The 18,968-nt window shown below is 35.8% G+C and overlaps 1 pseudogene; it reads right to left on the bottom strand.

Moving 5' to 3' along the window:
• LOC122326913 overlaps positions 1-18,968 on the bottom strand; it is a 160,401-nt pseudogene that overhangs the window by 15,936 nt on the left and 125,497 nt on the right.

Below are 18,968 nucleotides of genomic sequence, written 5' to 3'. Positions count from 1 at the left end.
GATATTTTTAGTTACAATAGCTTTCACTTGATGAATTGTGCACTGAAACACTAAGACAGTAAATTCGGGTTGAATTTCGCTGATGGTCACAGTTTGTTATTTAACAGCTTCAAATATCAATCAGATTTTAGTGCTGCTGCTATCTGTTTTAAACCATTCTTGGTGTATTATTCTTAATACAGCTTATGAAATAATTAAAAAGGAATGTAAGAGATAAGATTTGTAAATACTCTCTCTGCTGAGACTTGAGAAGATTAGGTGTAAAAAGGCTTATTTGGATTAAAGTCGGCAAACACAGAGGAGTTTCACCAGTGTCTCTGATGGCTCACACCAGCTTTTACTTTGTGTACTTTTGCTTTGTTGTAATCATGAAAAACCTGAGCTGAAGTTAGTGAAATCTTTATGAGTAGTAATTCACTAATGTTTATTCAAGATAAACATTCAGTGAAAATGCCCATTCTCCTTTGTACCATTCTCCTTTGTTTCAATTTACCTCTAATTATCTTAAAGAAACCCAAATTTGATTGAAATCATTTCAGTCAAAATTTTAAAAGCAAGATGATTTACAGCTGCATTTTCTCTCCTTATAGAAAAGCTTTGCTTCGAGTCTGAAGGCCTCAGGCAATTTACTCTCTTTAGAAGCACTTCTGGAATACAGATTTTGATTTTAACTAAGGGTTTTTTTCCCACTAACCTTGGGAGACACTACAGGAACACTTTTAATAGGAATGCTCACAGAATGGTGTCCTTTGAGTGTAGGTGCTGTAAACACTAACCACACTACAGCAGAGCTCGGACTTTGATATCTGCCAATTTCAGTTTAAGCAGCATGGCTTTTAGCAGACCTTGAGAATAATGTTTCATCCATTCTACTCTCTGCAACACACTTCATATAACAAGCATCTTGGGGTTTATTGATATTTTTTCACAACACTTGTGTTGAGTAGTATCCTTATCTTACCGGACCATAGTCTTGACTATCCAGGGTCTGTGTCCAAGCAAAGGAACAGCTTCATCCATCAGAGGATGCGTTTTGATGAAATTCAGCACTTCGTCAGGAAGAGCGTTGGAGGAGCTGAACTTTGACCCCTGGACTGCACATCCTCCAGGCCTAGGAATGTAAAAGAACCACATTCAATATTTGGAAGGATGAACAGAATTACAGAATGATGGCAGGATGGATGCATGGATGGAATGATAGATCAATAGATAAATGGATGGTTGAATAGATCAATGCATGGATGGAAGAAAGGATGGATAAATAGACCAAAGATCTATAACTAGATAGATGAATTATTAATATGGATGGATAGATAAACAGAATGATAGTAAGAATGATGGATGCATGGATGAATGAATCGATGAATAGAATGATGGATGGCTGGATGAATGGGTGGATGGATGGATAGAATTGATAGTTCAGTAGCATTGCCTTGTTGAATGTGGAAGGGAAACTGTTATTGTCAGTCTTGGCAAAAGGATGACCAGCTTCCTCAGCAGCAAACACTATATAGTTGTCAAAAGGCTGTGCTCTCAGGTTGGCCAGGATGCACTGCACATACATCCGTGATCTGGGAGCAGATACAATGTGCCAAAAGAGAGAAGAGCAATCTGCATGTGATGTGGCTCTGTACCACATAAGCTGGTTGAGTTTGCATTGGAATTCTTCCATATTCCAGCATTTGTGTGACTACCATCATAGCCAAGTATATCACAACCTGTGCATGTGTTTCTGTCTTGATGGCCTTATGACTGGATGGCAGCAGTTGGAGGTTGGTATTGCCATGAGCTGCTCAATATCTTGTTTGTTGAAATCATCTTCTTTGGAGCAAGACAGATGGCCAGAGGGCTCAGATCACCATCAGGAGGAAGACTCTCAGCACTGGGAGGGTTCATGGATGATGTGACAATCATCTTACAGACAGCCCCATGTACAAACCTTGAAGAGCTGATACAGTGGGCTAGGATAAAGATTAAGCCCTCAAAATCTAGGAGCCTTTCAATCAGGAAAGGGGTAAGGGACAACAGCACACAGTTCACACCAGGTAGGGAGAGAAAGACCATCTCATCAAAATCGACAGCACCAAGCTTCCTGGAAAATTGAAGGTATGCTGTTACCAATTCACACCAGCATGGAGACTTGGTGTCCAAAATACCACCATCCTTAGCCAGCAGGATGGACACCATCTCTAACACCTACATCAGGAAGTGGGTGGGCCTCTCAAGATGTTTCTATGACACAGGCCTCTTTGGCAGAAATGCCCTTCAGCTTCCATCAACCTTGGATACAAGCAGGAGAATACCCGTCTTGTATTCGAGCTAAAGGAATCCAGGATAAAGCTGTGAAGAGTGCAGGGGTGACTATCTGCACTGGGCACAGATGGAGGCCCAGCAGGAGGTCGACCAAGCCATTAACAGGTTACAACACAAATAGGTAAAACAAGGAGCATGGACCCGCTGAGAGGACACCATTAACAGGATCATAACATGGGCAAATTTCTAGCGAACTTCTTAGTCATGACTCAGCTTCCTTGTGACACCGTCGTACAACACCCTCCCTTGTCCTCGAAATCACTGGGAGAGACAAGTGCCCCTGTGCAAAAAGTTAATGCAGGCCTTCAACATATCCTGTCAGAATGCAACGTTGCATTGACACAGGGCCACTTTAGATTATGGCATTATCAGGTGCTGAGGAAGTTGGCAGAACAGGTGGAAAGATGCAGATTCCATGCTAATAGCTCTTCGGATATCCTTCAGCCAAATATTCAGTTCCTTAGATCAGCAGAAGGCAGGCAGAAGACAGTGGCGAGAAGGTGCCTGCTCACTCCAGTAACAGAATGGGAGGTGCATGTTGATCTGGACACTCAGCTTATCTTTCCAATAGAGATCATCCAGACAACATTAAGGCTGGGTGCTGTTGTGTGGGCCAAAAGCGGCCAAGAAGGCCCTCATTATTGAGCTGACGGTGTCACAGGAAGAGGGAATACCAGCTGCGCATGAGTTCAAGAGGTCCAAGTACTCTGACTTGGCTTGGACTGCAACCATCCATCCTGTAGAAGTTGGATGCAGTGGCTTTGTAGGAAAGTCTGCAATCCAGCTTCTCCGAGCTGCTGGGACAACTGGGATAAGCCTGAGGAGAGCCATCAAGTAGCTGGAGGAGGAGGCAGAGAAGGTAAGATACTGTTTGTGGTAACCGAGGAGGGGCAGGAATTGGAATTGGGGCTTTCTACCCCAGTGAGGGCAACTGCAAGGGGTGGCGAGGAGATGTCCCCATAAACCACCACCCCCTCACCAGGAGATGGATAGGGGGCAAAACGTCCATGAATGCTGGCACCAGCTGATGACCATGCAGCTGACTCAAAGGTTCACTGGAGGAGGTGCTGCAGGCAGAAATATCAAACAGGAAACACCACCTGCATATGAAAATGATGGATATAGAATGAAAGATAGAATGACAGATGGATAAATAAATTGACAGATTGATAGATAAATGAATATATAGATTGAGAGAGATTGACTGATAGATGGATGGATGCATAGAATGGCAAATACAATGATGGATTGATTAATAGAACAATTAAGTGGATGAATGTTTGGATGAATAGAACAATGGATGTATGGATGGCTGAAAGTACCAATGGATAGATATTGATGGATGTATTGATGGATGGATGGATGGATGATGTATACAGTAGAAGGATGAACATAACAATAGATAGATCAAATTATAAACAATAAATTGACAGATAAAAGAATGGATGATTAGATGGACGGATGGATGAATAGAACGAGAGAATTATAAAACAATAGATATGTAGGCAGACAGACAGACACCTGGGTTTAGGTACTAGTTCATCAGGTACAGGGGTCCATATGGATTCTGGTGATTTCTGCTCCTTGAATCTGCCCTCAAACACACGTGCCAGCTGCTGCATGTCAAACGCACACACCGCAGAGCCGGGGATGCTGGGAAGACACAGATCAGCAAGAGGGTCAAGACACATCACTGATCCAATCCACACCTCAAACACACACACACACACACACACTCGCAGTCTGACACATTTTCACAAGCTCACACACACACACACTGTTACCCTGAGCCAAAGTGACATGTCACAACAAGACCATTCATTTTTCTGGAGCTGACAGACTAATCGACCAATCTGCCACTGCTGCATCTCATTAGAGAACGTCTCTACAGCCACTCACATCAAACTCCAGAACAAACTCAAGTGACTCTACAAGCTCACCTCATTTACATTCGGCTATAATTTAGCTCATAAGCATTATACATATAACAATACAGCACACATATGGACTGCTTTTTTTTTCCGTGGTGCTTTTTAGTCACTATGCGCTTTCAATACATGAAAAACATATTTCTGTTCTTCATGAAAGACAGAAAAACCTCCTTTAAAATATATGAGGATGAATAAATAATGACAGTTTTATTTTTTGGGTGAATTCCTCCTTTTAAAAGCAAAATATTATAGCTTGATGCACATGAAACAGAAAGGAAATCATAGATCAGTCAGACACAGAAGGAAGCTGTAAAATGAACTGCCAGGATGGGCAAGTGTACAGCCTGATGGTGTGTGTGTGTGTGTGTGTTCTGGTCTGCAGGTGTTCACCATGTGTTCCAGGGCAGCTTGTCTCTCTCTCTCCTCCACTTCCAAGCGGTGGGAGGTCAGATGGACTGTTGAGGAAACTTGGATCCTCTTATCTGTCCAGATTTCAGTTTTCAACCACAACAAGACAACCAGTCTTTTTTGAAGGCTTGCTGTGAACTGAAGCCTTATGCAAAATATGAAATGATAGATTTTGGTGTGCTTTGATGCATACACGTGAAAATTAATACTTGTATACTACTGTTAAATGTTTGGGGTGAGTAAGAAATAAATTTTTATTCAGTGAAGATACATTAAATTGAAAAGTGAGCGTTAAGACATAAATAAAATAAATGATTTACTTTTAAACTTTTTGATTGTTCAGATAATCATAAAAAACAACCATATCAGCATATTAGAATGATTTCTGAAGGATCACGTGACACTTAAGACTGCAGTAATTATGATGAAAAATCAGCTTTTATAAATTACATTTTATAAAATATAGTATAAGTATATCAAATTTTTAAATTGTAAAAATATTTCACAATATTAGTGTTTACAGTATGTTTGATATAATAAATGCATCCTTGGTGCCAAAATACAATAAAAATATGAAATTTTTTTAACCATTAGTCCAAATAAAATTTTAATTACTTAATAGATGAAATTTTAAAAGATGATAATTATTGTTAGTTTTCGTAACATAATTAAGTTATGCAATAATTTGACATTTATTTCTAAATATGTCTTCTTTTCTGGGGAATTATTGTTTAAATTTTACATCCTAATATTCTTTTGCACTACTTTTTCCTCCAGAAGGTGCTATAATTTTTGTTGGGACAACAAACGAGCAAATATTAACAATGGATTTGATTCTTGTGTGAATTGTAAAACAGGAGCAGGCTGTGCTCACACATGGCCCCGTCAGCTGCTCTCAGAACATGTGTGTTTGTACGGCGGTGACAGATTTGGCGAGTTCTGTGAGGTGTCCTGCTGGAGCTGGAGAGAGAGGGCTTGTCTGCACCCCTCACCTGACACCAGACCTGCTGAGCCAACGCTGGACAACATTTGGCCAATACTGATCCAAAGCTGGGCCAAAGATGAACCGAACCTCGTGGTCCTTTATCTGAAACGACAGCGTTGTGGCAAATCCAAGCCCTGGCATCCACAACAAAACTCACAAACAGCCTCGAACGAAACTAATTCATACACTCCATTCAACAAACCGCTTTGGTGAATCCACTGAATATTTGAACATCAAAAGACCTCGTATTGTCTGAAAAAACCCTGCTTGGCTGGTTTTAGCTGATCTTTTTGTCTGATCGTAGCTGGTTTAGCAGCCTGGTTTTAGAGAGGTTTTTAAACCAGCTGCTGGTTTTCAGGGAGGTTACTTTTAAACAAAATTTAGTTTTCTGGTGATCTAAAATAACCTCTGAAGTATGACTTGAGGAAGTTTATATAAATAGATCAATATATTTAATTCATCAGTGACGTAAAAGCATCAATAAAAGGCTAATTAAAAAGTTACATTAAAAATTGATTACTCAACTCAATATTTTTGCAGGCCATTTCTCAGTATTAGAGTGCAGTGTTGTTCTAGTATTTTATACTATTATAGTGTGTATTACTTTTTGAAATAGCTTTTATTTGCATATTCTTTTAATTTTCATTTTAATGTTATGTGCTTTTCCGAGTTTTATTACTTTTTCCAAATAGCTTTCATTTTTATTTCCAGCTCTGTCTCCATCTCTAATTTTAGCTTTTTCTGTCTAATACGTATATTTGATCTTGTTTCAATTACCATAAATATGACATTAATATTTCTTGTGTGGAACATAATGGTTGAAACACTTCGGTCCTCGTTATCTTTCGTTATACGAAAACATACAAACAAACGAAAAAGACAAAGCTGTTTTATATTTTTTGTGTTTCGAGCAAAAAGAAAGTCAAAGGATTTTGTATGAAATTATATTGAATAAATGATGCTTTTTGGCTGAACCATACAGCGAGAAAGCTCACTTACTAATGATTGGAAACACTTTACAATAAGGTTCATTAGTTAACACGAACTATGAATAAACAACACTTCTACAGCATTTATTAAAATCAGTTAATGCTAATTTCAGCATTTACTAATGCATTATTAAAATCACAAGCCGTGTGTGTGTTAACATTAACAAAGATGAATAAATACTGTAATAAATGCATTGTTCATTGTTTGTTGCATCAACATCAAGATATCAACATTAACATAATGTTAACAAATGGCACTTATTGTAAAGTGTTACCATATTATTATATATAAATTGATTATACGATTCACAGGCTGCATTTTTTTAATCAGACACTAATTTGGGGAAGTCATTTTGATGCTGGCTTAAGTTTCAGACAATAGCTACATTATCCTAATCGCAATGATGGCGCAAATGAATCCTTCCACCTTCCGCACGGTGACTAAATAAAACCCGAAGCCGATAAGACAGCTCCAGAGCAATCATCGCATTCGGATATGATGAGGTCTGCTCATTCAATTCTAATCATTCCATTTCTGCTCAATTCCCCTCTAATATCCCCCACTAATAGATACACTGAAAATACGGGCTCTGATCTGTTAAATATGGGCTATTGGTAATTGAAGGGCTTTGGGAATGAAGGGTCTCATTTGGAAAATTTGGAAAATGCGTGCAGATTGATGGACAGAAATGACGCAGTGGGCTCGGTGTTAATGGACTGATTTGGAGACGGCCTGAGCCCGCCGCCTGCCCGCGCTTATGGAGGACATCTGTGCCAAAGATTACACCAAATTAACAGAGATGTCACTGGATGGCACCTTCCTCCTCGTCTCTTCACTGTGAAGCACAACCTTATAATTACCTCAGCTATTTAAAAAGAATAAAGGGGAAAACAATAATGTTCTACAAGTGCCATTAGGGCATCGACACCTCTCTCATTTTACCTCAGCAGGTGACTAAAAATGAAGGCAATTAAAGGAATAACATAACGTTCTGACACACTGCGACTGCATTAGTAGTGTTTGCTAGTTATTGCATATAATTAGGAGGATAGTTCAACCAAAAATGAAAACTGTTTTAAACCTGCATGACTGAATTTCTTCTGCAGAATACAAATTAAGATATCGTAATGTTATTTTAAAAACATCTACCGTAATTACACAGGCAATTTTATTATTATCTTTTAAATATTACCTTAGGTGTTTTCCACAAATAATGAAAGCAAACATGTTTGTGCACTACCTTTCAAAACTTTTAATTAAAACAAAATGAAGAATCCACAATTTTACACAATATCCATCTGTGCTATTTTAGCATTTTTGCATGCTTTTATAGTATTTACTATACGCTTTTATTTCTGGTATTTTTTTATTTCTAACCTTTTCTAGTTTTCCTTTTGGTTTTATTTTACAGTTTATTTTTGCATTGTATTGTATTGCATTACATTGTGTGGTATTATACTGCATAATTATACAAAATGTAAAATAAGAAAAGAAAAATGATGTTTCCAACATTGTTAATCTTTCTTCTTTTTTTGGAGCAGCAAATCAGCATTTTAGTATGTTTTCATATACATTTCAATACATTCAAAAATAAAGTGTTTTTTTGAATTGCAAAAATAAATACAATTGTATTTTAAATAGTAATAATATTTCACAATATTACTTTTTATTGTAAATATTTGCTTTTATCAAATAAAAGCAACCTTGTGATAATTAAGAAAGTTCTTAAAAAAAAACAAAAACAACATGAAACCTATTAATCTTTTCCTTCACAAAAGACTGTGTGTTGCCAATGCAAAAACCGAGATGGTGCAGAAGGGGTCCGAATAGGGGCCATTTTGAGAACACCTCTTAAGCCAATAAGCTGTCAGAAGTTTGTGGCCTCCGACTCTAATCCAGCCAATGAGCTGTCAGATGCAGTGATCTACAGTCTTGTAAAGCTCAAGCTAGACAAACGAGCTCTACTTTCACCCGCTCTCTCTGGCTCTCGGCCCTGGTCACCTATCGTCCACTACTTTAAAGGCTTTCTGGCGCCGTGCCTGAGTAACTGCCCAGCCCAGTGGGCTCGAGGTGAACGGGCCAAGATCACCTCATCACACAAAGCTCTGCGGCAAAGCCTCTCGTGGCCGTTTGAGACAAGACGCGGCGGGGGGCTGAGAAATGAGGACTAAACGAGAAAAATGGACACGGCGCAAAGCAGGAGGAGCCTCATGCTGTTTGTACTTTGGCATAAAAGCTCAGCCATAACTCTAGAGCGAGTAACACAGCCAGGGCACAGCACACAATAACTCTCTCTTCAGATGCTACTGCCAACCACTGCCAAATCTCAAGCATTTGTGATATTTAAGGTAAGATATTTAAGAAACACATGTAAAAAACAGTAAACAACTTAAGTTAAGCTAAACAACTATTTTACTTGCGAACTTTGTTGTAGAATTGTATTTATTATTCTGATTATTATTATTATTATTACTCATATTTGCTAAATAATACTAATCAGAACTTTAATATAATTTCTATTATTATTATTATTACTAATACAAAGAATAACAATAATTCAAATAACAATTACACAGTTTGTTAGTCTAATTATAGGCTGTCATTAACGGTTGCAAGCAAGCATACACATATTAATACATAAATCAATTCATGTTCAATAACAGCAATATTTTTACACAAATAATATAATTTATTATCCTATGTACGGTTATATATTAACATACAGCTTATTTAGGGTCATATAATAATAATATAATTATGGTTAAATTATTATTATTAATATAATAAAGAATTGAGAGATCATTCAATATGGCAACTTTTACTACTACTAATAACATTGTAATATTTGTAATATTTATTGAGCATAATATATATATATATATATATATATATATATATATATATATATATATATATATATATATATATATATATATATATATATTAATATAGTTGATAATACTACTACTACTACTAATTATTATTATTATTACTAATTATATTCATTATTATAATTAATAAAAAATAAAACATATTTTATTATTATTATGCTCCTTATCGTAATAATAATACTATAATTATGATCAATATTATGATGATGATGATTATTAATAGTATTGCTGTTATTATTATCATTACTAATTACTATTATTATTATTAATATTAATTAATAATAATTATTACAGCTATTATTATTATATTATTATTATTATTATTATTATTATTATTATTATTATATGTAGCATTATAATAATAATATATTATTATTATTATTATTATTATTATTATTATTATTATTATTATTATTATTATTATTATTATTATTATTAAAAAGGTAGTATGCCAATCAAGGCTGTGTTAGGGTGATTTGTTGTATGGTTAAGAGTGTTACTGACAGCCACTTGTGGCTTATTTCCTTAGGCTTCATTCACATGCAGAGAACAAAGCATAGACCACAAGCACAAAACACCCATAAATAAGTGCATCTTTCATAAGAACACACCTAGCGCTCAAATGACGTCCAACTTCTCATTCGTCTTTATCCCTTTCCTTTCTCAGCGGCTGTCCTGTGATTTGCTCGCACATCTAGCAGAGCAGATACAACACCAAAACCCTTCCCTAGAAGCCGATGGACGGAGCTCATTTTTATTCTAATCATACGAACACAATGAGAGGTAATCTAGTGAAAACGGCCCTCATCATCCACCTGATGGACTGCAGTATATCATGCTGAACACACACTCACGGTGTGCCTGCAGACTAGTGAGGGCTCTTACAGAGTGTTACGAGCTCTCGGGATCCACACAGAGAGCTGACAGAACAACATTTGGGCTGGTTTTATGATGTACTTGACTGTTTATCCAGTTAACTCAGCACAGAACAGAACGATTCATTCTCGCGGTAAGCCCGTGAGCTCAGATTATCGGCTGCTTGTTCTACAGCATCTTCTGCCATTTCTTTTCCTCCCATTGTCTCCGCAGCCTTTTATTTTGGGTCTACAGTATGCAAATGTCTATTCTCAATAGGGAGTTATTTCAAGCCCTGTTGTTTCAGTGTGAAATTCACCGTCAAATCTTTCATTTTTTAGCTTGTCCCAGTGATCATTTATACTCCCAGGTATGCCGTGCCGGTGTAAAACCGCTCTGTGGTACGACAAAGAGACATTTTACATTTACTGCATGTGTCAATCCAGGAGTATCTGCCACCCATTTACAAATATTACGCCACATTTGCTCAGAGGGGGTTCAGTTTCCACAGAGACATAAAAAGTCAGTGTATAAACCTCAATCTCTTACCATCCTGTGAAAATCAGCCCGCGGCGCCCTTTGGTGATGGTAATACCATGATAATTTCTGAGATAATCATCATAAAAAACTGTTTGGACTAATGTTGCATCCGTAATTACTATGGTACTGTCCAATGGCATATTAATAAACCCCATTTTTAATGCTTTGAAAAGAAGGCTCTTATGCTCAACAGGCTGTATTTATTCGGTTAAAAAAAATATGTGCTGTCAAACGATTAATCACATCTAAAATAAATGTTTTTTTTTTTTACATAATGTGTGCATATGTGAATATACATAAATATAAAGTATATATATATATATATATATATATATATATATATATATATATATATATATATATATATATGTATATATATACACATATTTAAATTCTATTACCTTATATTATTATAGAACCATGACATATTTTCCTTAAGTAGATGCATTTGTGTCTGTATATATATATATATATATATATATATATATATATATATATATATATATATATATATATATATATAATAAATGTAAACAAAAACCTTTGTTTTGGATGTGATTAATCACAATTAATCATTTGACAGCATTATTTGAAGTTAAAATATATTTTAAAATTCTTTCAAAATAATGTCTTTCTTTTTAACGATTTAAATGCATTCTTGATGAATAAAAGTATTAATATATTTACAAAAACCATTTTACTGGTACCACGGTGCAAGACTACATACAAAAGTCTGGCAAATAGACCATACAATATAAATGGAACTGTAAAGACCTCATAGAACACCATTGTATTTCAATCATAATAGTGTCCAAAAGCACTACTATAGTACATTTTGTACAGGCTTCCCAGGTAGAAGCACATTTCTCTAAACGTATAGTTGTTTCTCTTTCTCTGACTCGCTCTCTTCGCACATTTTGACAGATGTCACAACCGCTACTATAAACCACAGCACAATGCAAGCCGGCCATTTATAAGCCTGAGAAAAGCTGATCAGTGATTTGTCCATCGTTCAAATGTGTTTACGGCGTTTCTTAACATCTCTGATAACAGAATTTTAAACAATCTTTCTCCCGAGACAATCAAACTCTCACGCTGTCTTCCTACTGGAGAAAAAAAAAAAAAAAATAGGCCTTTTAGGCAGAATATCAAAAGAACAAAATCCAAATTGCCTTGAAATTGGATTCATTCGTGCTGCTCGGGTTCAAAACAGACTAATAAGAAGCGAAATCACAGAGGAACGTGTGTACGTGCGTGTGTAGAACCGCTTTCCATTTCCCTTCAATTTAGTTACGTTTCGTAATCTTTACACATTTACGGAGTGAATGTCACAAAAACATGCCCACATCGTATTTCATCACCAACCCCAGAGGAAATTATATTTTACTTACAGAAAAACGAGGACATTATTTTAATGCCAGTTAAGAACTTTCTCACTCATAAACTTAATGAAAAATCTCATTCTCATAATTGTGTTTCACTCTTTTTTGTGAAATTATCATTAATGTAAATGGTGTTTATATATATATAACTTTATAGTCGCATTACTTTTGCACACACACACACACACACACACACACACACAGACACACGGATACACGTATATGTATGAATTCTATTTTAACAGTTTTAACCAGCACATACTTTAAAAGAATCATCTTATATAATTTCTTCAATTATTTGTAATTTACTCAACTTACAATTTTTTTTTCTAAATAATCATGAACAAATAGTATTTATAAGTTATTTATATCAAAAATATCAATAAAACTGCCAAAAAATACATAAAATAATATAATAAATCATTATGTAACTGGCCATTTTCAATATAATTATGACAATTAAAATATGAAAAAATGTAATCAAACTAAGAGAATAATAACATATGAGGCAGGTAAGTTCTTGGGAAATTCACCTTTAAAGTGTCTCACAAATAATAGAACGCAGACCGATCTGGGAATGGAAACTGATATGAGAATAAATGATGCCAATATGGTTTGAAGAAAATAACCTTCTCAGAGGGCTTTGTCCTTATTTGCATCAGGGCTGTTGAATCACATTACTGTCTCATCTGCATTCATCATTCACTCACACAGATTGTTCCACAGTAATGTAAATGATCCTCTTTAGGATTCCTCCTGTGTCGGTGTGTGTACCTGTTGGAGGGTGTCGAGAAGACCCCCAGGATGACGTCCCTGCCCTGCATGCGTATGATGGGGCTGGTGGACTGCAGCAGGTTGAAGTAGAAGTGCGAGTCTCCCGGGATCGAGCAGTTCAGACGCGCTTTCAGAAACGACGTCCACTGGCGCTCCAACACCCTCTGAGAGCCGCCCAAATCACCTTTACACACACGCGCCACGCGGGACACCATCACCTAAAGCCCACACACAAAACACACAGCCTCTATTTAGTGACCATTCACTGGAGAACCGCTTTCCAACCTCACATTTCAATCGTGACAATTCACCAGTTAGTGTAAAAGGGGCCATGCTCTGCTCTAATGCATTTTATTCTTTTTTTTTCAACGGTCCAATTATAAAGTTTGGTCAAGTCTTCTTGTGCCAAAAGCAGTCGTAATTTAGTTTCGCCCAACCATTTTCTCACTTTTATTTGACTTAAAGGAACTGGAGAAAGTAATACTATGGACAGGGGACTGCTATTTTAACCAGTTTAGCCAAAAATGTCTTGTTTCCATGTCAGTTTTTCACTTCTGAAGAGTGTTGTGGATTACTTCAGATGTTACTAACATGTTTCTCATTCTGACGGCACCCATTCGCTGCAGAGGAGCCACGTAATACAAATCTGTTCTGTTGAAGAAACTCATTACCGAACTGTCACTGACAGATATTCGTGGGCGGTCATATAATGATGTTATGAATATGATATTACAACCTTGAAACTTTAGTTATTATTAAAGTAGCGTCGTTTCAATAAACGGTACGAGTTGACTTTTGGGGTCAGTCATTTTTAAAGAAAATTATACTGGGACAAATTGATCAGTGATCGTAAAAAAGGTTTTCATTTATAAAGCTCGAATAACCTTACTGACACATGCTTTAGTCCACTTCCTGCAAATATGGGGAAAATAAAGTAAATATGTGGAAAAAAATTGTGATTAAACAAATTAAAGACATATATATATATATATATATATATATATATATATATATATATATATATATATATATATATATATATATATATATTTATTTATTTTTTTATAATATAAGAAATGTTTTCATGGACTGCATATTGATTTCTGAAAGATCAAATGACACTGAAATTATGCTGAAATTCAGCTTTGATCACAGTATATATCACTTTCTGCAATATATCCAAACAGAAATCAGTCATTTTAAATTCTAATAATAATTTCACTTTTTATCAAATAAATGCCCAGCATTTTTTTTTTTTTTTTTTCCCAAAAACAACTAATTTTACAAACCCCAAACTTTTGAACAGCAGCGTAAACCTCCGCCTGTGCTTTTCTTACCTTCTCCAGGTAATTGAACTCCATGGCCATCTCCCTGAAGAAAAAGTAGATATGAGGGCCCCATTCCACGGCGCTCACAAAATAAGGCTCTGCAAAAGACACACAAACACGGGCTTTAATTTCACATTCTTAGGGCGTCCTATGGAGAAATTGCAGCTCAAATAAGTAAACACTCATCAGTCATTATAAAGACATTTCATCTGAACAAACAACATATGCACAGTCCCAGAGGGAGGCGGGGAGAGAAAGAGATATACAGCGAGAGAACTGAATGAGGCAGAGATAGTCCTCATAAAACATGCATGTCCTCTTAAATAAAGCAAAGAGAGTGAAGAGAGGACATTCGGAGGTCTTGGCCTCTCTTCTCCATCTCTCGCTCTCTTTGAGCGGTGTGTGTTTTAGAAAGCACACGCAGGTCTTTGCTGCTCCGAAGGGATGTCGCTCCCGCTCTCTCAATGATTCTTTTATAGAGATGTTCAACTCATAGCTCTCCAGTATTCAAAGTTCAAATAGAGAGCTCTAAATTATACACAAATCCACCTATTCTCGTCTGCATGAGGCTCCCGAGAGCTCCGTGCAGTTTCCCGTGGTTACAAGGTCTCACGTATTTGTGAAAAACAACTCAGGTAAAAATCCCATTCGGTTTTGTTAGCGCTCTCTGTGTGTCTGGTGCGAAATCACACTCGGTGCAGCTTCCTGAAACTGTTTTCAAACCTACAAAACAAACCCCACTTCAGACCGACAGGTAGATTGCAGAGTGACACGAATGCAATTTATTTTTACTAAACTAGGTTAAGTGCAGCTTTTGCTCTATTGTGGCTTACGCGGTATATGATGAGCAGAAAATAAGTTTGACTCTTCCCTCGTTTGAACCCGCTTGCTGTATCACTAAAAATAATGTTTAAAATATACTAATATAGTGTTTTAATTTACGTTATGACCAACTATATAACACTCAGAAACAGTCATTTGTTTTGTTTTTTTTACAGTGAAGCCACAGAAGAACCTTTTTCCACTCTGAAGAACCTTAGAAATAGAAAGTTTCTTTGGATGTCCTTAAAGGAAACATCAATGCCAATAAAGAACCTTGATTTTTTAAAGAGTGAAGCAGAAGGACAATTTTTGGTCCTTTTTTTTTTTTTTTTTTTTACTCTATACATTTTGAAATTTGACACACTTTTCTGTGATAAAGAACTTTGAACGTTTCCTGGATGATAAAGTTCCTCCACTGAACCATCAAAACTAATAAAGAAGCCATATTTTTAAGCTAATAATGCCTGAGGATGACCAGCTAGTCAACTAAATTTCAAGATGTTTTCTTAAATTGCAAAACATTGCGATTTGGCTTATTTCTGTGTTAAATATCTGTCAGTTGGTCTACTGAAAGGCCATATTTAGTGTCCAAAATATCATGATGTAAAAATCACATTTAGTTGGTAGAGATGAAACCTAATTATACAGGGCTTTTTAAAAAAATCAGACAACCCGCTGACTAGTTGATTTTGAAAATGCGTTTTGCTCATCCACAAACCTCAGTTTAAATGGAGATTTCATAACTTCTTGTGATGCAAAGCCTTTTTTAATAATATAAAAATAAACTCACGACAATTAATTGAGCACATCAGTATTTGAAGAGAAAAAGCCCTAATCAAGATTTTAAAAATTACAACATTTTGGCATCATGCTAATGTTTTTGAAAAACGCTCATGAACGCTTTACTAAACGACAGTAATTTAGTCAAATATTGCTATACTTTTAAATAGCTGTTTTATATTTGTATACGTTTTAAATTGCAATGTAAAGAAGAAATGTTATCATCATTACACTAGTCTTCTGTGATTCTGTGTCTCACGATTTTTCGGGAAGTTATTCTATTATTCTGATTTGCTGCTCAAGAAACATTTCTTCTTATTAATGTTATTGATTGATTGGTTTTATTTGAATTACTAGCCCTAAAACTTTTGAGCGATAATGCGTGCATTACTGTGATCTAAATCGATGGGGAAAACACTCTTAAATATTTTTAATTAAATAAATAAGTAAATACAATTTTCTGTGGAATGCCACAAATGCTCAAGACTATTCCTTTGGTATATATATAAAAAAGAACAAAATAGATGACAAATAAAAACAAATATAAATGTTAATGTAATTGAAATGTTATTTTCAGTACCTCTGAACCATTTGGAATCGTGTTTGATCGTGCGCAGAGCCGGACTCTCTCCCAAGCTTCGGTAAATGACGGCGTCGATGGCCAGGAAGTCAGTCACTGTCCCCGTGAACAAGCTGCCCTCTGAGGTCAAACGGCAGAGGTCAGCGGTCAATAACCAGAAGTGAGCATCGATATTGTGCCATGATGATATATGTAGCAAAGTGTTCGAGCGGAAAGTCCTTGAGCTTAGCGACGTTAAGAAGTGGCGGTTAAACACATTTATGGAGGCAAATAAAACAGCTATAAATGAGGCGATATTAAATATTACTATGCTGCGTATCCACTGGGTGTACGGCTCTTATTATCCCAGATTAAAAAGTGCTAAACGAATCAGTCCATTATGTAAATGGACGTGAGGTAATGTCATTACATAGCCACAAAAGACAGTCAGTTACCTGCGAACAGTGCCACGTTGGCGTGTTTGGGGTCGTAAGGACATCGGGCCATTCCACCGATGGGCTCGCCGACCAGTTCCAGAGTGTCTCTCTGATCAAACACACACACACACACACACACACACACACTGTTAGTAAGGACAGGATATGACACTCTGAGAGGATGATAGCTGTTATAAACCACACATATCTCCAAACACCTTCACAAGTGCCGCTATCATTTCTGCACGCTTCCAGCAACAGTCGAGAGCGTTAGCGGAGCGTGCTTGTCGAGAGAGGCTTCAAACGCAACTAGTGCGTGACGATTTATCTCACAAATAAAACGTTCTCCGGAAAGGCTTTCTCAATTTTATATGAAGTAATGAATCAGCTCTGATGTTGCAATATACTGTAAAAACAAAGATTTGAAGATTTAACCACAAAATATAAGAAAATCTACTCATGAAGTATCCATGTGAAACTCAGTAGTATGTGCGTGCTTTTATGTATATATAAATACACAAATACTTACATGTATATATTTATATTCCTAAAATGTATGTCATATATGTAAATATATTTAATATAGAAATGTTACATATTTTTCTTAAATAAATAGATGCATGTGTGTGCATTAACATAAAAAAATAAAATTTTACAGAATAAAACTGTGATTTTCAAACAAGAAAATTTGAATATAAACCAGTAAATTTAACAACGCACACTGTTATTAAAATCTGTTTTGTACCTTTAACATACTGACAACCACCATAATAAAGTAGCAAGTAGCTCTGCCACAAACAGAAGTATATATAGATATATAGAGTCATTAATGCAAACACAAAACACCATCACGGTAACACACAAAAAAATGCAATAAACATTCATTAAACAACAGAAGATGTAACATAAAGGCCAAATGTACATACATGATAACAAAACCTAAAATTAAAATGATAATTTAAGCTAAATACTGTCACACAATATCAGTATATAGTTTTAATCTGTACATTTTACATTAGTTTGTTCTAATTATTTCTAAAATTCTAACATTTTTCAGGAAAATTAACATTAATTTTACACATAATTTTGGTTAGATGTCTTACAGTTTGTATCAAAGCACTGAGATGTATGTATGTACGTCAAATAAACAATTAAATTAATAACTTACTTTTTATCTCACTATTCACTCAAATTCTGAAAGTGAGTCAGAATTTGAAGGTATTTAGTCATAACCGCTTTATATACATTTAAAACTGAACATATAAAGCAATAATATACAACTATATTTGTATTTTTATCATGGAGCTAAAAACAGGATTGTGAGGTATAAACTCAGAATTCAGAGATAAAAGTCAGTATTGTGAGAAACAACCTTTGCGTAAAATTGGGAAAAAAATGAAAAAAGTTAAAAGTAAGGTTATAAGTCTAACCTTTGCTAGTTTATATTTTGCAATTTTCCTCATAATTGTGAGAAACTACAAATTGCGAGACATCCTTTTGAAATGATTAGTTTTATCCCATGTCAGAAATAAGGCTTCCATAAATAACGGTTAATTTTCTTCAAGCAAAACAATTTCTTATTTTTTCCCTGATTTTGGGGAGATATAATTCAGACACGCTCCTAAAAGATTCGCTCACAAAACCATTTACACACGCATCCACACTTTCGATTCGATCCAAATGAGCATCGTCTCCTCAGAAGACTCCGATGTAATTATGCGCATCCATTCACGTCGGTTGGCCTCCCATCGATGCTCATCTACTGTCATTATTGTTAATCCATTGTAAACACGCACACTGTATGAGTTGAACTGAATCAGTTCTTTCTAACGATTCGGTGGAGCAAACTCACAAAGCGTTTCGTGATGACCGGGCTGCGAGAAAATAACAAAACAACAAGCTCCTGTTGAACGTCTTCCACGTACAGACAGATGAACAGAATTGTGCCTTGTGTTTTTTTTGTGTAGAACTGT

This window comes from Puntigrus tetrazona, chromosome 2, assembly GCF_018831695.1.
Source record: "Puntigrus tetrazona isolate hp1 chromosome 2, ASM1883169v1, whole genome shotgun sequence".
Classification (NCBI taxonomy): Eukaryota; Metazoa; Chordata; class Actinopteri; order Cypriniformes; family Cyprinidae; genus Puntigrus; species Puntigrus tetrazona.
This window is presented reverse-complemented; position numbering and strand designations above follow the sequence as displayed.